This window comes from Stegostoma tigrinum, chromosome 11, assembly GCF_030684315.1.
Source record: "Stegostoma tigrinum isolate sSteTig4 chromosome 11, sSteTig4.hap1, whole genome shotgun sequence".
NCBI classification, from domain to species: domain Eukaryota; kingdom Metazoa; phylum Chordata; class Chondrichthyes; order Orectolobiformes; family Stegostomatidae; genus Stegostoma; species Stegostoma tigrinum.
In genome coordinates this window covers 67854021-67871818 of record NC_081364.1, presented here as the reverse complement: position 1 = coordinate 67871818, position 17798 = coordinate 67854021, and the positions used below count along the sequence as shown (strand labels likewise).

The following is a 17798-nucleotide window of genomic DNA, read 5'->3' as shown; positions in this document are numbered from 1 at the left end:
GCATTGCTCCTGTCTACCCACTTTCCCTTGACGTGGCAAGTTTCCTTTCATAATCACTTTAATTGTCACTCTTATAAGCTGTTCTATGGCCCTTTGCTAGTTCTTGTATCTTCCTTAGGATCTGTGCTACTTTTTGCATTTTTGTAAGCCCTTTCTATTAGTTTTATGCTTTAGTTGGCCATGCCTGCTTTTTTTAAAAATTTTCTCTCTATGAAAGATAACTGCAAACCTAAAACTTCCCAAGAGTTTCTACCTTAAAAAAAATTTACAAAGTGTGTGTTGTTCTTATGGAATGATGAGACTAAAGAATTAAAATGTAAAAAGGAAATGGTAGATGAATTGAATTGAACAGGTATTTTACATCAGTTTTCACTATAAATAGCACAAAACAGCACTCCAGAAGCAGAATGACAGGACACTAAGGAGCGCAGAGGAGCAGAGGGATCTGGGGGTATTTGTGAATTTATTTTCGAAGGCAGTAGAACAGGTAACAAGGTAGTTAGGAAGAGATACAGGATACTTGCCTCAATCAATCAAGGCATAGATTATAAGAACAGGGAGGCCACGTTGGAGCTGTACAGAACTTTTGTTGGGCCACAGCTAGAGAACTGCATGCAGTTCCGGTCACCACACTATAGTCAGGATGTGCTTGCACTGGAGGGGGTACAGAAGAGATTCAGCACAATGTTGCTTGGGATGGAGCAGCTCAGCAATGAAGAAAGGATGGATAAGCTCAGGTTGTTTTCTTTGAAGCAGAGTATACAAAAGCGTGTGAAGTTATGAGGGACATGGACAGGGTGAATAGAAAACAGCTGTTCCCCTAAGTTGAAGGATCACTAATAAGGGGGTATAATTGTAAACTGAAAGACAGAAGGTTTAGAGAGGATTTGGGAAAAACGTTTCACACCCAAAGTGTGGTGGGGGTCTGGAATGCCCTGCCTGGGAGGGTTGAGGCCGGAAACCTCACAAGCTTTAATAAGTAGAGATAGTAGGAACTGCAGATGCTGGAGAATCTGAGATAACAAGGTGGAGAGCTGGATGAACACAGCAGGCCAACCAGCATCAGGGGAGCAGGCAGCCTGACGTTTTGGGCCTAGACCCTTCTTTAGAAAATGATTCATGTAGTAGTGTAGCTTTGGCAGTACAGGCTTGATGGGCCAAAGGGCCTCTTCCGTACTATATGATTCCACAAATTGGGAAATGGAAGAGAGAGAATAACTCTGGAAAAGTGTGGGTGAGAAGTGGGCAGGTGTGTATTGTTGACAAGTAGCTCATCCCAGAGTCTTAAAGGAAGTAGCAAGTGAGATCATTGATGCATGAGATAAAATTTTAAAAACTCATTAGATTCAGGAAAGGTTCCTTTAGATTGGAAAATGGCTAATGTCTCTCATTCAGTCAAAAAGGGAGTGATACAGAAGTTTAACATCTGTCACAGGGGAAATGTTGGAAACTATCAATAAAAATATTTTAACAAGCACCAGGCGAAGTTTAGGATAATTAGGCAGAGCCAACATGGTTTTGTGAAAGGGAAATAATATTTTTCAATCTACTGGAGTCCTTTAAGGGAGTAAAGCTGCTGGGGATAAAGGGGAACCAGTGGATGTGCTGCATTTACATTTTCTGTCAGCATTTGTTCTGGAAGTATAAGAGGTAACCAGTTGACACAGTTGGAAGATTGAATGGTTAATGGGAAACAGAGAGGAGGTATAAATGGGTAATTATCTTGTCAACAAAATGCAATCAGTGCTGTTGCTCAGGAATCGGTGCTGAGGCCTCTACTTTTTCCCAGTTCTATAAATGATTTGGACGAAGAGATTGAAGGCACACAAGCTAAATTTATTGATGACATGAGGATAGATAGGAAAGTGAGTTGTGAAGAGGAGATGAGGAGCCTACAAAGGGATATAAATAGGTTAAGTCACTGGGCAAAGATCTTGCAAATGGAGTACAATAAGGGCAAGTGTCCATTTGTCATTGTCCATTTTGGCAGAACGAATGAAAAAGTAATTACCTAAACAATGAGAGGCTGCGGAGCTCTGAGATGCAGAGATGTGGGTGAGCTGGTGCATGAAGCACAGAAGGTTAGTATGCAGGACCAGCAAATAACCAGGAAAGCTCATGAAATGTTATGTCTTAATGTGACGGAAATTGAATACAAGTGTAGAAAGGACATGCTTCAGTTGTACAGGGCATTGGTGAGACCACATCTAGAGTACTCTGTACAGTACTGTATGCATGGAAGGATGTTAATACATTGGAAATAGAGAAGGTTTCCTAGACTAATACCTGGAATGGGTTGGTTGTGTTATGAGGAAGGGTTGGCAGTCTAGGCCTGTATCCTATGGAGTTTAGAAGAGCCAGGGGAGATTTGATTGAAACATAAAAGGAATTTTGACGAGATGAATATGGAAAGTATGTATCCTAGCGAGTTTTGAGAAGATTTGTAGCTCAGGTTGAGTTTCTGGGTGTGAGTTTGCTCGCTGAGCTGGAAGGTTAGTTTTCAGACATTTCGTCACCATTCTAGGTAACATCATCAGTGAGCCTCCGATGAAGCGCTGGTGTTATATCCTGCTTTCTATTTATCTGTTTAGGTTTCCTTGGGTTGGTGATGTCATTTCCTATGTTGGTGATGTCATTTCCTGTTCTTTTTCTCAGAGGATGGTAGATTGGCTCCAAATCAATGTGTTTGTTGATGGAGTTCCGGTTAGAATGCCATGCTTCTAGGAATTCTCGTGCGTGTCTCTGTTTGGCTTGTCCTAGGATGGATGTGTTGTCCCAATCAAAGTGGTGTCTTTCCTTATCTGTATGTAAGGATACTAGTGATAGTGGGTCATGTCGTTTTGTGGCTAGTTGATGTTCATGTATCCTAGTGGCTAGCTTTCTGCCTGTTTGTCCAATATAGTGTTTGTCACAGTTCTTGTAAGGTATTTTGTAGATGACGTTCGTTTTGCTTGTTGTCTGTATAGGGTCTTTTAAGCCAAACAGAGACACGCACGAGAATTCCTAGAAGCAAAGCATTCCATCAACAAACACATTGATTTGGAGCCAATCTACCACCCCCTGAGAAAAGAAGGGAAATGACATCACTAACACAGGAAATGACATCACCAACCCAAGGAAACCTAAACAGATAAATAGAAAGCAGAACATAACACCAGCGCTTCATCGGAGGCTCACTGATGATGTTACCTAGAATGGTGACAAAACATCTGGGAACAAACCTTCCAGCTCAGTGAACCAGCTTACATCCATAACAAAATAAAGACCCACTCTTCTGTGGACCGAGAGGAGGAGAGCGCTGTGTTGGATGTGGAAGGAAGACGTCGGGTTGGCTGTGCACCCTTGCAACCGGTGGATCTTAATGCTGGCTTCAGCCTAATGCTGGTTCAGGGGAGCAGCCAACTTGCAACGATGGCTGCAGCAAGTGCTCGTGCCCCAGGTCAGGGGGTCCAGAACACCATCCGTGTTTCCGTGAAGAAGGTGGATGAAGGTGCACCTGTGGACCGCACCTTCTTCGTGAAGAGGGTCCTGTTGGACTGTTGTGGGTTCGCTGCTGTGGACATTTACTGCCTGCAGGATTTCCCTGGAGGTGGTTTTTACGATGTAACCTTCGGGAGTGCCAGGCTTTGCGAGCGCTTCCTGGAGGTTTTCAAGGAGAAAGGAGGTGAGGGCCCCCTCTCTGTATTGACCGCTGTCCCGCTGTTTGTGATGCCAGCGCAGAGGAGCCGTATGGTGACTGTGCATATGTACAACCCACATGTGCCAGCAGTTGATGTCCTGACCTTCCTTGGAAGGTACGTGAACGTGGAAGGGGACCTAACTGACATCATGGACCCCTTTGGCATTTGGACCAGTAAGAGGCAGGTCAAGGTGACGCTGAGGATGGGCGCGGACGGGACCATTGTACACCCACCGTCCAGCTTTGCGATCGGCGGGAGCAAGGGCTACCTGACCTACGCAGGGCAACCTAAAGTCTGCCATGCCTGTGGTAGGTCAGGTCACGTGGCGGCTGACTGCAAAGCCACCATCTGCAGGAGCTGCAGGGAGGAGGGACACCTTGCAAAGGATTGCCCACAAGAGAAAAGCTGCAACCTTTGCGGGGAAGCGGGCCACCTCTATAGGGCATGCCCGGGGGACTACCTACGCCCAGGTCGCCGGCAGGGGCAATGCGGGGCCAGCCCCCCCGGAGGAGAGGAAGGCACCAGGGCCCTGCAAGGAACCCTCAAGTGTGCAGGAGGGCCAGGTCGTGCAGGAGGGCCCAGCCCCGCAGGATGGGCCCGAAGCCAGCAAAGCGCCCCTCCAGGCTCCGCTCCCCCCCGACAACCCGGAGTCGATGGAGGCGGCGACAGGCGACCCGGGGAGTGGACGACGGTCCGGAAAGCGAGGAGGAAGGCGCGTCGGCGGGCCCAGGAACTGCAACCATCAGGCGGGAAGTAGCAGCTATGGGGGTGCTATAAGAGCTCCTCTGACGAGGGAGATTCGGAGGAGGCCCGCCCAAAGCAGAAGCTAAAGATCTCAAGGGAGAAGGAAAGCAGCACCCCACTTCCAGGTGATGGGAGGCATCCTGAGGCTCTGTCCGACACCCAGTCACGTGCCGCTGGGGCCTTGGAGGGCTCCCCGGAACTTCCAGGCAGGAAGGAGGAAACAGCGCGTTCCCCAGCCTGACCCAGAGCCGGACTCTCCTGCCTCCGTACCCCCGACGGGGGGATGCCACCCGGAAGGCAGCACGGATGGTTTCCTGAGAGCATCCAGCAGTTAGCCCGGGCAGTGGGCATGAAGGGACAGATGGAGGGGTTGGACCTTGGACTTGGGGAGGGTACTGCGGTCACTGCCCACAATGGGGGTACGAGTTGCGAGCATTAATGTGCGTAGCGTCAAGTCCACCGCAAGATGTGTGTCCACGTTGGCCTACCTGACCACCATCAAGGCGGACCTCCTGTTTCTGCAGGAGTGCGGGATACCGCACCTCAGCAGGTACGGGAAATGGTCCGGTGCCTGGACCTGTGGGCCTTCGATCTGGTCGGGGGGTAACGACTGTCGCTCCTCGGGCCTGGCTATTCTGCTGCGGGGGCGCAACTTCATCATCTCTCAAGTTCAGGAGGTGGTGGGGTGCGCATCCTAGTGGCTGACATCACCTACACGAACGCTCCCCTGAGGCTGATCAACGTGTACGCCCCAGCAGTACGGAGTGAGCGGTTGGCCGTCCTGTAGCAGCTTCCACCCCTGCTGGCTACGTCCAGGCCGGTCATCCTAGGCGGAGACTTCAACTGCATCATCGATGCAGATGGAAAATCCGGCGTGGGGACAGCGGGTGGGGGGAGTCAACTGGACGTCACGTCCAGATTCCTGATGAGCACGGTGAAGGACGCCAAGTTGCTCGACGTCTTCAGCACCCCTGCAGACGGAGCGCAGCGGAGGTACACCTGGTCGCGGCCAGACGGGTCTATTCGCTCAAGGATAGACTTCCTGTTTGTGTCACGGGTGTTCTCAGTCAGGTCCACCGGCGTCGAGCCCGTGTTCCTCTCTGACCACTGCCTCCTGCTGGCCGACTGTCACTTACAGGATGACCAGCCAGCCGGTAAGGGGACGTGGAAGCTCAACACGACTCTGTTGACCCCAGAGAGCGTCAAGGAGCTTAAGAGGGAGTACACTGGTTGGAGAACCGTGAAACCCCTCTTTGAGTCTCCGGGCGACTGGTGGGAGATGGTGAAGGAGAACATCAAGAGGTTCTTTGTCCTCAAGGGTGTTCGGAAGGCGAGAGAGAGGCGGGGAAAGCTGTCGCGACTCCAGAAAAGGGTGCAGAACCTGCTCCCTCTGTAGTTGATGGGGGTCGATGTCATGGAGGACCTCCGCGAGGTGAGGGGCCAGCAAGCCTCGCTCTTCACCGCGGAGGCCTCCAGGATAATCTTCCGGTCCAGGGTCCGCTCCGTGGAGCAGGACGAGACGTGCTCGCGTTTCTTCTTTCAGAAGGTGCACAAAGAGAGCTCTGTGCTTAGCCGGCTGAAGGAGGACGACGGCTCAGTGACGTCGTCTCGGCCCGACATTTTGAGGATCAGCAGATCCTTCTATGCCGGACTGTACGACACGAAGCCCACAGACAGCACGGCCTCCGAGTCGTTCCTGTCGTCTATCACGGAGGTCTTAGACGAAGGCACGATGGAGTGGCTGGACCGGCCGATATCTCTGGATGAGCTGACCAGAGCCCTCAAGTCCTTGGAGAGTAATAAGACTCCCGGGACCGACGGCTTACCGGTCGAGCTGTATTCCGCTCTGTGGGAACTGGTCGGCCAGGACCTGCTGGAGGTGTATGATAGTGCGCTTCGGGCAGGGGAAATGTGCAAGTCCATGAGGAAAGGCATCATTACCCTCATTTACAAGAGGAAGGGGGAGAGGGAAGAAATTAAGAATTGGCGTCCCATTTCACTATTGAACAAGGACTACAAAATCCTGGCCAAGGTCATAGCCAACCGGGTCAGGTCTGTCCTGGAGTCGGTGATTCACCCTGACCAAACCTGTGCTGTGCCGAGCAGGAAGATCGCTGAGAGCCTCGCGCTCGGCAGGGGTACGATCGCCTACGTACAGGACAGGCGGGTGGACACCTGCCTCGTCAGCCTGGACCAGGAGAAGGCCTTCGACAGGGTCTCTCATGTTTACATGAGGGACGTCCCCTCCAAATTGGGGTTCGGGGAGGGCATCCGCAGTTGGATCCGGCTGCTCTACACCAACATCGTTAGTGCAGTCTTGATCAACGGGTGGGAATCGGACAGTTTTCCCGTCAGATCTGGAGTCAGGCAGGGCTGCCCGCTTTCTCCTGCCTTGTTCGTGTGCTGTGTGGAGCCCTTTGCCGCATCCATCAGGAAGGATGTGAGCCTGAAGGGCGTGACTATCCCAGGCAGTGGAGGATTTCAGGTCAAGACCTCCCTGTACATGGATGACGTCGCCGTCTTCTGCACCGATTGTCGGTCGGTGAGTAGGCTGTTGGACATCTGCGGCCAGTTTGAACTGGCCTCGGGTGCCAAAGTCAATAGGGGTAAGAGCGAGAGATAATGGGAACTGCAGATGCTGGAGATTCCAAGATAATAAAATGTGAGGCTGGATGAACACAGCAGGCCAAGCAGCATCTCAGGAGCACAAAAGCTGACGTTTCGGGCCTAGACCCTTCATCAGAGAGGGGGATGGGGGGAGGGAACTGGAATAAATAGGGAGAGAGGGGGAGGCGGACCGAAGATGGAGAGTAAAGAAGATAGGTGGAGAGGGTGTAGGTGGGGAGGTAGGGAGGGGATAGGTCAGTCCAGGGAAGACGGACAGGTCAAGGAGGTGGGATGAGGTTAGTAGGTAGCTGGGGGTGCGGCTTGGGGTGGGAGGAAGGGATGGGTGAGAGGAAGAACCGGTTCGGGAGGCAGAGACAGGTTGGACTGGTTTTGGGATGCAGTGGGTGGGGGGGAAGAGCTGGGCTGGTTGTGTGGTGCAGTGGGGGGAGGGGATGAACTGGGCTGGTTGAGGGATGCAGTGGGGGAAGGGGAGATTTTGAAACTGGTGAAGTCCACATTGATACCATATGGCTGCAGGGTTCCCAGGCGGAATATGAGTTGCTGTTCCTGCAACCTTCGGGTGGCATCATTGTGGCAGTGCAGGAGGCCCATGATGGACATGTCATCAAGAGAATGGGAGGGGGAGTGGAAATGGTTTGCGACTGGGAGGTGCAGTTGTTTGTTGCGAACTGAGCGGAGGTGTTCTGCAAAGCGGTCCCCAAGCCTCCGCTTGGTTTCCCCAATGTAGAGAAAGCCGCACCGGGTACAGTGGATGCAGTATACCACATTGGCAGATGTGCAGGTGAACCTCTGCTTAATGTGGAATGTCATCTTGGGGCCTGGGATGGGGGTGAGGGAGGAGGTGTGGGGACAAGTGTAGCATTTCCTGCGGTTGCAGGGGAAGGTGCCGGGTGTGGTGGGGTTGGAGGGCAGTGTGGAGCGAACAAGGGAGTCACGGATTCCATCCCCTATTCCCAATTCCTCCGCCTCCGCCGCATCTGCTCCCACGATAAGACATTCCACTCCCGCACATCCCAGATGTCCAAGTTCTTTAAGGACCGCAACTTCCCCCCCACGGTGATTGAGAACGCCCTTGACCGCGTCTCCCGCATTTCCCGCGACACATCCCTCACACCCCGCCCCCGCCACAACCGCCCCAAGAGGATCCCCCTCATTCTCACACACCACCCTACCAACCTCCGGATACAACGCATTATCCTCCGACACTTCCGCCATTTACAATCCGACCCCACCACCCAAGACATTTTTCCATCCCCACCCCTGTCTGCTTTCCGGAGAGACCACTCTCTCCGTGACTCCCTTGTTCGCTCCACACTGCCCTCCAACCCCACCACACCCGGCACCTTCCCCTGCAACCGCAGGAAATGCTACACTCCTCCCTCACCCCCATCCCAGGCCCCAAGATGACATTCCACATTAAGCGTTATGGATCAACCCAAGGGCATGCGAGTAATATCGAGAGTGAACACTCAATGCAGACTGCAGTTTGAAGTTAGGAACATACAGACCAAGGCAGAAATTAGGACTGGATGATCATTTAAATGGACACGGTGAGCATTGGAATGGGGAAAGGGCAGGCGATTGGGATGAGCCAAGAAAGAGCCACACAGGCATGATTGACCAAATAGCCTCCTTTGGCACCATAACACGTGATTCTGTGGGGACTAGGCCACTCAAACCATCGATCCTGCTCTGCCATTCAACAAGATCCTGACCTGATTACTCCACCTTCCCACTTACCCCCGCCCCAGTAACCTTTTGCGCCTTCAGTTGCTTATTGACAATCGATCCATCTCTGCCTCAAAAAACATTGAAAGAGTCTGACCCATCAGCTTTTCAGCAAAGGAAATTGAAAGTCTGGTGGCCCTCTGAGAAAAAGCAAAACATTTCTCTTTCTGTCTGTCTTAAATGGGTGACTCCTGATTTTAAACTGTGACCCCTAATTCCAGAAACTCCCATAAAAAGGATACATACTGGATGTGAGTTTGCTCGCTGAGCTGGAGGGTTAGTTTCCAGACGTTTCGTCACTTTTTTTTATTTGAAAAAATATACTTTATTAATAAGATGTACAAAAAATAAAACATATTTATACACCTACCCAGTCATGCAAGCCGCTCCAGGTTACCCAGGGGGTACATACACCAACTAAAGGAAAAAAACAAAGAAGAAAAAAAAACAAAGCAAAGAAACCGCCCCGGCAGTCGTCACCCCGCACAGTCCCAGTTGGCCCCCTGACCAGTTGGGGAAGGCGCCAGCTGGGCCCAGTTACCAGATAGGGCCCTTTTTTCTATTCTGGATGAGGGGTTTCATACCGTGGTCTTTCCCCACCGCGCCTTGGCGGCGGCTGCCCCAAGCTTTAGCGCGTCCCTCAGGACGTAGTCCTGGATCTTGGAGTGCGCCAGTCTGCAACATTCTGTCGGGGTCAGTTCTTTCAGCTGGCAGACCAGCAAGTTGCGGGCAGACCAAAGAGCGTCTTTCACCGCACTGATGGTCCTCCAGGCGCAGTTGATGTTGGACTCGGTGTGCGTCCCGGGAAACATCCCGTAGAGCACGGAGTCCCGCGTCACGGAGCTGCTTGGGACGAACCTCGACAAATACCACTGCATCCCCCTCTAGACCTCCTGCGCATAGGCACACTCCAGAAGGAGGTGATCAACAGTCTCGTCCCCCTCGCAGCCACCTCGAGGGCAGCGTGCAGTGGTGCAGAGATTCCAGGCATGCATAAAGGATCTCACTGGCAGAGCCCCTCTTACCACCAGCAAAGCAATGTCCTTGTGCTTGTTTGAAAGTTCTGGCGATGAGGCATTCTGCCAAACGACTTTGGCAGTCTGCATGGGGAACCACACGACGGGATCCACCCGCTCCTTTTCCCGAAGGGTCCCGAGGATACTACGTGCTGACCACTGCCTGACGGCCATGTGGTCAAAGGTGTTTCTTTTCAGATATTTCTCCACGAAGGACAGGTGGTACGGAATGGTCCAACTACTCGGAGCATTCCGCGGCAACGAGGCCAGGCCCATCCTTCGCAACACCGGGGACAGGTAGAACCTCAGTAAGTAGTGACACTTGGTGTTTGCGTACTGAGGATCTACGCACAGCTTGATGCAGCCGCACACAAAGGTAGCCGTCAGGGTGAGGGTGGCGTTCGGTACGCCCTTTCCCCCATTTCCCAGGTCTTTGTACATGGTGTCCCTGCGGACCCGGTCCATCCTTGACCCCCAAATGAAGTGGAAGATGGCCCGGGTGACTGCAGCGGCGCAGGTCCAGGGAATAGGCCAGGCCTGCGCCACATAGAACAGTACCGAAAGTCCCTCGCACCTGACAACCAGGTTCTTACCCGCGATGGAGAGGGACCGGAGCGTCCAACTGCCCAGCTTCTGCTTCAGTTTGGTGATACGTTCCTCCCAAGTCTTAGTGCACGCCCCAGCTCCACCAAACCAAACACCCAGCACCTTCAGGTAGTCTGTCCTGACGGTGAAGGGGGTGAAGGAGCTGTCGTCCCAGTTCCCGAAGAACATGACCTCGCTCTTACCCCTGATAATAAAATGTGAGGCTGGATGAACACAGCAGGCCAAGCAGCATCTCAGGAGCACAAAAGCTGACGTTTCGGGCCTAGACCCTTCATCAGAGAGGGGGATGGGGGGAGGGAACTGGAATAAATAGGGAGAGAGGGGGAGGCGGACCGAAGATGGAGAGTAAAGAAGATAGGTGGAGAGGGTGTAGGTGGGGAGGTAGGGAGGGGATAGGTCAGTCCAGGGAAGACGGACAGGTCAAGGAGGTGGGATGAGGTTAGTAGGTAGCTGGGGGTGCGGCTTGGGGTGGGAGGAAGGGATGGGTGAGAGGAAGAACCGGTTCGGGAGGCAGAGACAGGTTGGACTGGTTTTGGGATGCAGTGGGTGGGGGGGAAGAGCTGGGCTGGTTGTGTGGTGCAGTGGGGGGAGGGGATGAACTGGGCTGGTTGAGGGATGCAGTGGGGGAAGGGGAGATTTTGAAACTGGTGAAGTCCACATTGATACCATATGGCTGCAGGGTTCCCAGGCGGAATATGAGTTGCTGTTCCTGCAACCTTCGGGTGGCATCATTGTGGCAGTGCAGGAGGCCCATGATGGACATGTCATCAAGAGAATGGGAGGGGGAGTGGAAATGGTTTGCGACTGGGAGGTGCAGTTGTTTGTTGCGAACTGAGCGGAGGTGTTCTGCAAAGCGGTCCCCAAGCCTCCGCTTGGTTTCCCCAATGTAGAGAAAGCCGCACCGGGTACAGTGGATGCAGTATACCACATTGGCAGATGTGCAGGTGAACCTCTGCTTAATGTGGAATGTCATCTTGGGGCCTGGGATGGGGGTGAGGGAGGAGTGTAGCATTTCCTGCGGTTGCAGGGGAAGGTGCCGGGTGTGGTGGGGTTGGAGGGCAGTGTGGAGCGAACAAGGGAGTCACGGAGAGAGTGGTCTCTCCGGAAAGCAGACAGGGGTGGGGATGGAAAAATGTCTTGGGTGGTGGGGTCGGATTGTAAATGGCGGAAGTGTCGGAGGATAATGCGTTGTATCCGGAGGTTGGTAGGGTGGTGTGTGAGAATGAGGGGGATCCTCTTGGGGCGGTTGTGGCGGGGGCGGGGTGTGAGGGATGTGTCGCGGGAAATGCGGGAGACGCGGTCAAGGGCGTTCTCAATCACCGTGGGGGGGAAGTTGCGGTCCTTAAAGAACTTGGACATCTGGGATGTGCGGGAGTGGAATGTCTTATCGTGGGAGCAGATGCGGCGGAGGCGGAGGAATTGGGAATAGGGGATGGAATCCGTGACTCCCTTGTTCGCTCCACACTGCCCTCCAACCCCACCACACCCGGCACCTTCCCCTGCAACCGCAGGAAATGCTACACTTGTCCCCACACCTCCTCCCTCACCCCCATCCCAGGCCCCAAGATGACATTCCACATTAAGCAGAGGTTCACCTGCACATCTGCCAATGTGGTATACTGCATCCACTGTACCCGGTGCGGCTTTCTCTACATTGGGGAAACCAAGCGGAGGCTTGGGGACCGCTTTGCAGAACACCTCCGCTCAGTTCGCAACAAACAACTGCACCTCCCAGTCGCAAACCATTTCCACTCCCCCTCCCATTCTCTTGATGACATGTCCATCATGGGCCTCCTGCACTGCCACAATGATGCCACCCGAAGGTTGCAGGAACAGCAACTCATATTCCGCCTGGGAACCCTGCAGCCATATGGTATCAATGTGGACTTCACCAGTTTCAAAATCTCCCCTTCCCCCACTGCATCCCTCAACCAGCCCAGTTCATCCCCTCCCCCCACTGCACCACACAACCAGCCCAGCTCTTCCCCCCCACCCACTGCATCCCAAAACCAGTCCAACCTGTCTCTGCCTCCCGAACCGGTTCTTCCTCTCACCCATCCCTTCCTCCCACCCCAAGCCGCACCCCCAGCTACCTACTAACCTCATCCCACCTCCTTGACCTGTCCGTCTTCCCTGGACTGACCTATCCCCTCCCTACCTCCCCACCTACACCCTCTCCACCTATCTTCTTTACTCTCCATCTTCGGTCCGCCTCCCCCTCTCTCCCTATTTATTCCAGTTCCCTCCCCCCATCCCCCTCTCTGATGAAGGGTCTAGGCCCGAAACGTCAGCTTTTGTGCTCCTGAGATGCTGCTTGGCCTGCTGTGTTCATCCAGCCTCACATTTTATTATCAGGGGTAAGAGCGAGGTCATGTTCTTCGGGAACTGGGACGACAGCTCCTTCACCCCCTTCACCGTCAGGACAGACTACCTGAAGGTGCTGGGTGTTTGGTTTGGTGGAGCTGGGGCGTGCACTAAGACTTGGGAGGAACGTATCACCAAACTGAAGCAGAAGCTGGGCAGTTGGACGCTCCGGTCCCTCTCCATCGCGGGTAAGAACCTGGTTGTCAGGTGCGAGGGACTTTCGGTACTGTTCTATGTGGCGCAGGCCTGGCCTATTCCCTGGACCTGCGCCGCTGCAGTCACCCGGGCCATCTTCCACTTCATTTGGGGGTCAAGGATGGACCGGGTCCGCAGGGACACCATGTACAAAGACCTGGGAAATGGGGGAAAGGGCGTACCGAACGCCACCCTCACCCTGACGGCTACCTTTGTGTGCGGCTGCATCAAGCTGTGCGTAGATCCTCAGTACGCAAACACCAAGTGTCACTACTTACTGAGGTTCTACCTGTCCCCGGTGTTGCGAAGGATGGGCCTGGCCTCGTTGCCGCGGAATGCTCCGAGTAGTTGGACCATTCCGTACCACCTGTCCTTCGTGGAGAAATATCTGAAAAGAAACACCTTTGACCACATGGCCGTCAGGCAGTGGTCAGCACGTAGTATCCTCGGGACCCTTCGGGAAAAGGAGCGGGTGGATCCCGTCGTGTGGTTCCCCATGCAGACTGCCAAAGTCGTTTGGCAGAATGCCTCATCGCCAGAACTTTCAAACAAGCACAAGGACATTGCTTTGCTGGTGGTAAGAGGGGCTCTGCCAGTGAGATCCTTTATGCATGCCTGGAATCTCTGCACCACTGCACGCTGCCCTCGAGGTGGCTGCGAGGGGGACGAGACTGTTGATCACCTCCTTCTGGAGTGTGCCTATGCGCAGGAGGTCTAGAGGGGGATGCAGTGGTATTTGTCGAGGTTCGTCCCAAGCAGCTCCGTGACGCGGGACTCCGTGCTCTACGGGATGTTTCCCGGGACGCACACCGAGTCCAACATCAACTGCGCCTGGAGGACCATCAGTGCGGTGAAAGACGCTCTTTGGTCTGCCCGCAACTTGCTGGTCTGCCAGCTGAAAGAACTGACCCCGACAGAATGTTGCAGACTGGCGCACTCCAAGATCCAGGACTACGTCCTGAGGGACGCGCTAAAGCTTGGGGCAGCCGCCGCCAAGGCGCGGTGGGGAAAGACCACGGTATGAAACCCCTCATCCAGAATAGAAAAAAGGGCCCTATCTGGTAACTGGGCCCAGCTGGCGCCTTCCCCAACTGGTCAGGGGGCCAACTGGGACTGTGCGGGGTGACGACTGCCGGGGCGGTTTCTTTGCTTTGTTTTTTTTTCTTCTTTGTTTTTTTCCTTTAGTTGGTGTATGTACCCCCTGGGTAACCTGGAGCGGCTTGCATGACTGGGTAGGTGTATAAATATGTTTTATTTTTTGTACATCTTATTAATAAAGTATATTTTTTCAAATAAAAAAAAGTGACGAAACGTCTGGAAACTAACCCTCCAGCTCAGCGAGCAAACTCACATCCAGTATGTATCCTTTTTATGGGAGTTTCTGGAATTAGGGGTCACAGTTTAAAATCAGGAGTCACCCATTTAAGACAGACAGAAAGAGAAATGTTTTGCTTTTTCTCAGAGGGCCACCAGACTTTCAATTTCCTTTGCTGAAAAGCTGATGGGTCAGACTCTTTCAATGTTTTTTGAGGCAGAGATGGATCGATTGTCAATAAGCAACTGAAGGCGCAAAAGGTTACTGGGGCGGGGGTAAGTGGGAAGGTGGAGTAATCAGGTCAGGATCTTGTTGAATGGCAGAGCAGGATCGATGGTTTGAGTGGCCTAGTCCCCACAGAATCACGTGTTATGGTGCCAAAGGAGGCTATTTGGTCAATCATGCCTGTGTGGCTCTTTCTTGGCTCATCCCAATCGCCTGCCCTTTCCCCATTCCAATGCTCACCGTGTCCATTTAAATGATCATCCAGTCCTAATTTCTGCCTTGGTCTGTATGTTCCTAACTTCAAACTGCAGTCTGCATTGAGTGTTCACTCTCGATATTACTCGCATGCCCTTGGGTTGATCCATAACACTGGGCTGACAGACCAACATTACCCCACATGTGGATATGGAGGAGATGCAGATACCTCAATGGAGGCAGTACAGAGCAAGATTCACCACTTGGAGGGCCTAGGGTGGAAATGACTGACCACTGTCAATTTCTACGTGCTCCAGTCACTGAATGGGCAAACTGGTAAGCAGACACCGGATCACTACCCCTCTATTAGCAGAGACACTGGAGTCCAGGTCAGGTGGGACGGCACCCCTCGCCATTTAAGAATATATCGGGAGTCAGAGCCAGCTGGGGGAGGGGGTAGGAGAGCTGATAATACAATGCACTGTGAACATCTTTATAAGTAAACGCCTGATTGAATCTCACCTCCTAGCTGATGGAAGCTTGTGCTGCTAATCTAGATGAGAGATCCTTGGCAGTGTTGGGGAAAGTGGAGGGTGGGGTGCAGTCTGTATACAAAAGGGGCACTGTAGTACAGATACAGCAGCCGAAGAAACTCACCAGCAGAGTTATTTCAACGCAGATCCGAGACGCTTTCGCCTGATGCAGGAAGGCATGCAGGCTAACCCGGCAGCTCCTCTTCAGTTTAACAGGATTCCGATCGTTTCATCGCGAACGCAGCTCACAAATAAGCACACAGCTGGAAGGCCAGATCCCAGAGGTGCAAAGGAAGCAGGTTCGTGGGCTACGCCTCTCTCAGGCCCCGCTTCTGTGGCAGACAGAGACTACGCTTGCAGTTCACGGCAGCACATACAGGGACCCACACACAGACCACAGCCTCCCTACACGGCATTGCATTTCTGTCACCCCCACCCCCTCAGTCAATACCTCGGCGTGCATTCATTGTCAAAGCATCGCAAAACGAGGGCATTTTAGCTTTAGCAGCCGTCAGCGCTTACTTGACCTCTGCAGTATTAGCGATGCAGCACACTGTGAGCGCTACTCAGTACAAACACTGACACTGCAAAAAAAATTGTCTTCAGGTCCGGGCACACACACAGCTGTCCCACCCTTTCTGTCAGCTGAACCACTGCATTCAATCGGAGCAATGTAATGAACAGTGGGAGTGTATTCGGCCCATCATTACCTGTGCTGGTCCTCCAAAGGAGCAAAGTGCTTCGGGGAGTATATTACCATTCTCCATCCCTACCCCGACTCGAGTGAACCTCTTCTACCACCGCCCCCCCCCCACACTCTCAGACAGTGTATCCCAGACCCTAACCACTCGCTGAGTGAACCTGTTTCCCCCCACACTCTCAGACAGTGTATCCCAGACCCTAACCACTCGCTGAGTGAACCTGTTTCCCCCCACACTCTCAGACAGTGTATCCCAGACCCTAACCACTCCATGAGTGAACCTGTTTCCCCCCACACTCTCAGTGTATCCCAGACCCTAACCACTCGCTGAGTGAACCTGTTTCCCCCCACACTCTCAGACAGTGTATCCCAGACCCTAACCACTCGCTGAGTGAACCTGTTTCCCCCCACACTCTCAGACAGTGTATCCCAGACCCTAACCACTCCATGAGTGAACCTGTTTCCCCCCACACTCTCAGTGTATCCCAGACCCTAACCACTCGCTGAGTGAACCTGTTTCCCCCCACACTCTCAGACAGTGTATTCCAGACCCTAACCACTCCATGAGTGAAAAGGATTATTGTTGTGTCTCTGTGGCTTCTTTTCCCATTCCCCTTCAACCTGAAACCTCTTGATCCTTCCGCCAATGAGAGCAGTTTCTCAACCCAGATCCATCCTGATTTGGAACATCTTGATCAAATCACCCCTCAACCATCTCTTCTCCAAGGAAAACTGCCCTAAATTTTCCAATCTATCCACATAACTGATGCTCCTTTTCCCTCGATTCATTCTCATGAATATTTTCTGCAGCCTTTCACCTTATGGATAAAGTTTAAGGTTCAGAACGGGCTCCAATACTGCAGCTGTGGCCACAGGAGTTAAAGCAGAACCAGTTGAACATCACGTTCTTTGTCATGTATCCCCTGTTTATAAAGCTTCAGATTCTCTGTTGTAATTAATGGAGCTGTCAACTAATCCTGCAACTTTCACTAATTATTTCACAATATCTGCACGACCCTCCATCCCCGCACCCTCTTTCGAGTTGTACGTTATACTGTCCTCCATCTTCTTCCTGTCAAATATACCAACTGTCGCGGATCACAATGTGTATCCAAATGAGTTTTTTTCAGATTCGTTTAAATATACTTAAGAGAAGACATGCAGCTGTCCAATACTGCTACTCACTTTTAGCCCTTTGGCCTATCCTGTACACCACCTTACTCAGCTCCACATGACATTTCAGCAGCTACTTAGTTGTTTAGGATTGTGTCCCATACATAATTGTTAACATATTTTGGGAACAGCAGGGGAGCTCCAACAAGGATCTCCACTTGGGAAAATTCCCATAGTCCTACTGGACCATGGGGCTTCTCTCTCATTAGAGAGAGGTGACTGACGTTGGTTTAAGCTGAGGGTGATCACCCCTCAAGTGAGGGAAGAAGTTGAGAAGAATGATCACTGCAGCTGGTGATGGGAACTGAACCCACAGTTGGCATCAGTGTACATCACAAACCAGCTGCCCAGCCAACTGAGCTAACTGACGTCCCACCCCAATACAAACCATCCCCCAACTCAAAATGAAACAGATGTAACTGAGATCCTGGGTGGAGAGCAACTGACATACCAGATCCAGCAATCAGCAATTGATCCACAAATAGATCCAGTGTATGCAGAGGCAATGATAGATTGGAATGGCAGTGAGTAGGTCCAGAGGAGTGGGATTGTTAATGGACTCATGACATGTCAGGGCGGCACGGTGGCTCAGAGGTTAGCACTGCAGCCTGACATCACCAGGGACCCGGGTTTGATTCCAGCCTCGGGCGACTGTCTGTGTGGAATTTGCACATTCTCCGCGCGTCTGTGTGGGTT

The 17798-nt window shown here is 52.5% G+C and overlaps 1 protein-coding gene across 5 annotated transcripts in view; it reads right to left on the bottom strand.

Moving 5' to 3' along the window:
• Positions 1-15837, bottom strand: part of LOC125460592 (cyclin-dependent kinase 17-like) — a 142095-nt gene extending 126258 nt beyond the window's left edge. For all 5 annotated transcript variants that reach the window (XM_048548220.2, XM_048548219.2, XM_048548222.2 and 2 more), the window contains exon 1: positions 15354-15837. The gene's annotated coding sequence lies outside the window, so the exon portion shown is untranslated. The remainder of the gene's footprint in view (positions 1-15353) is intronic.
• Positions 15838-17798: the final 1961 nt, after the last annotated feature.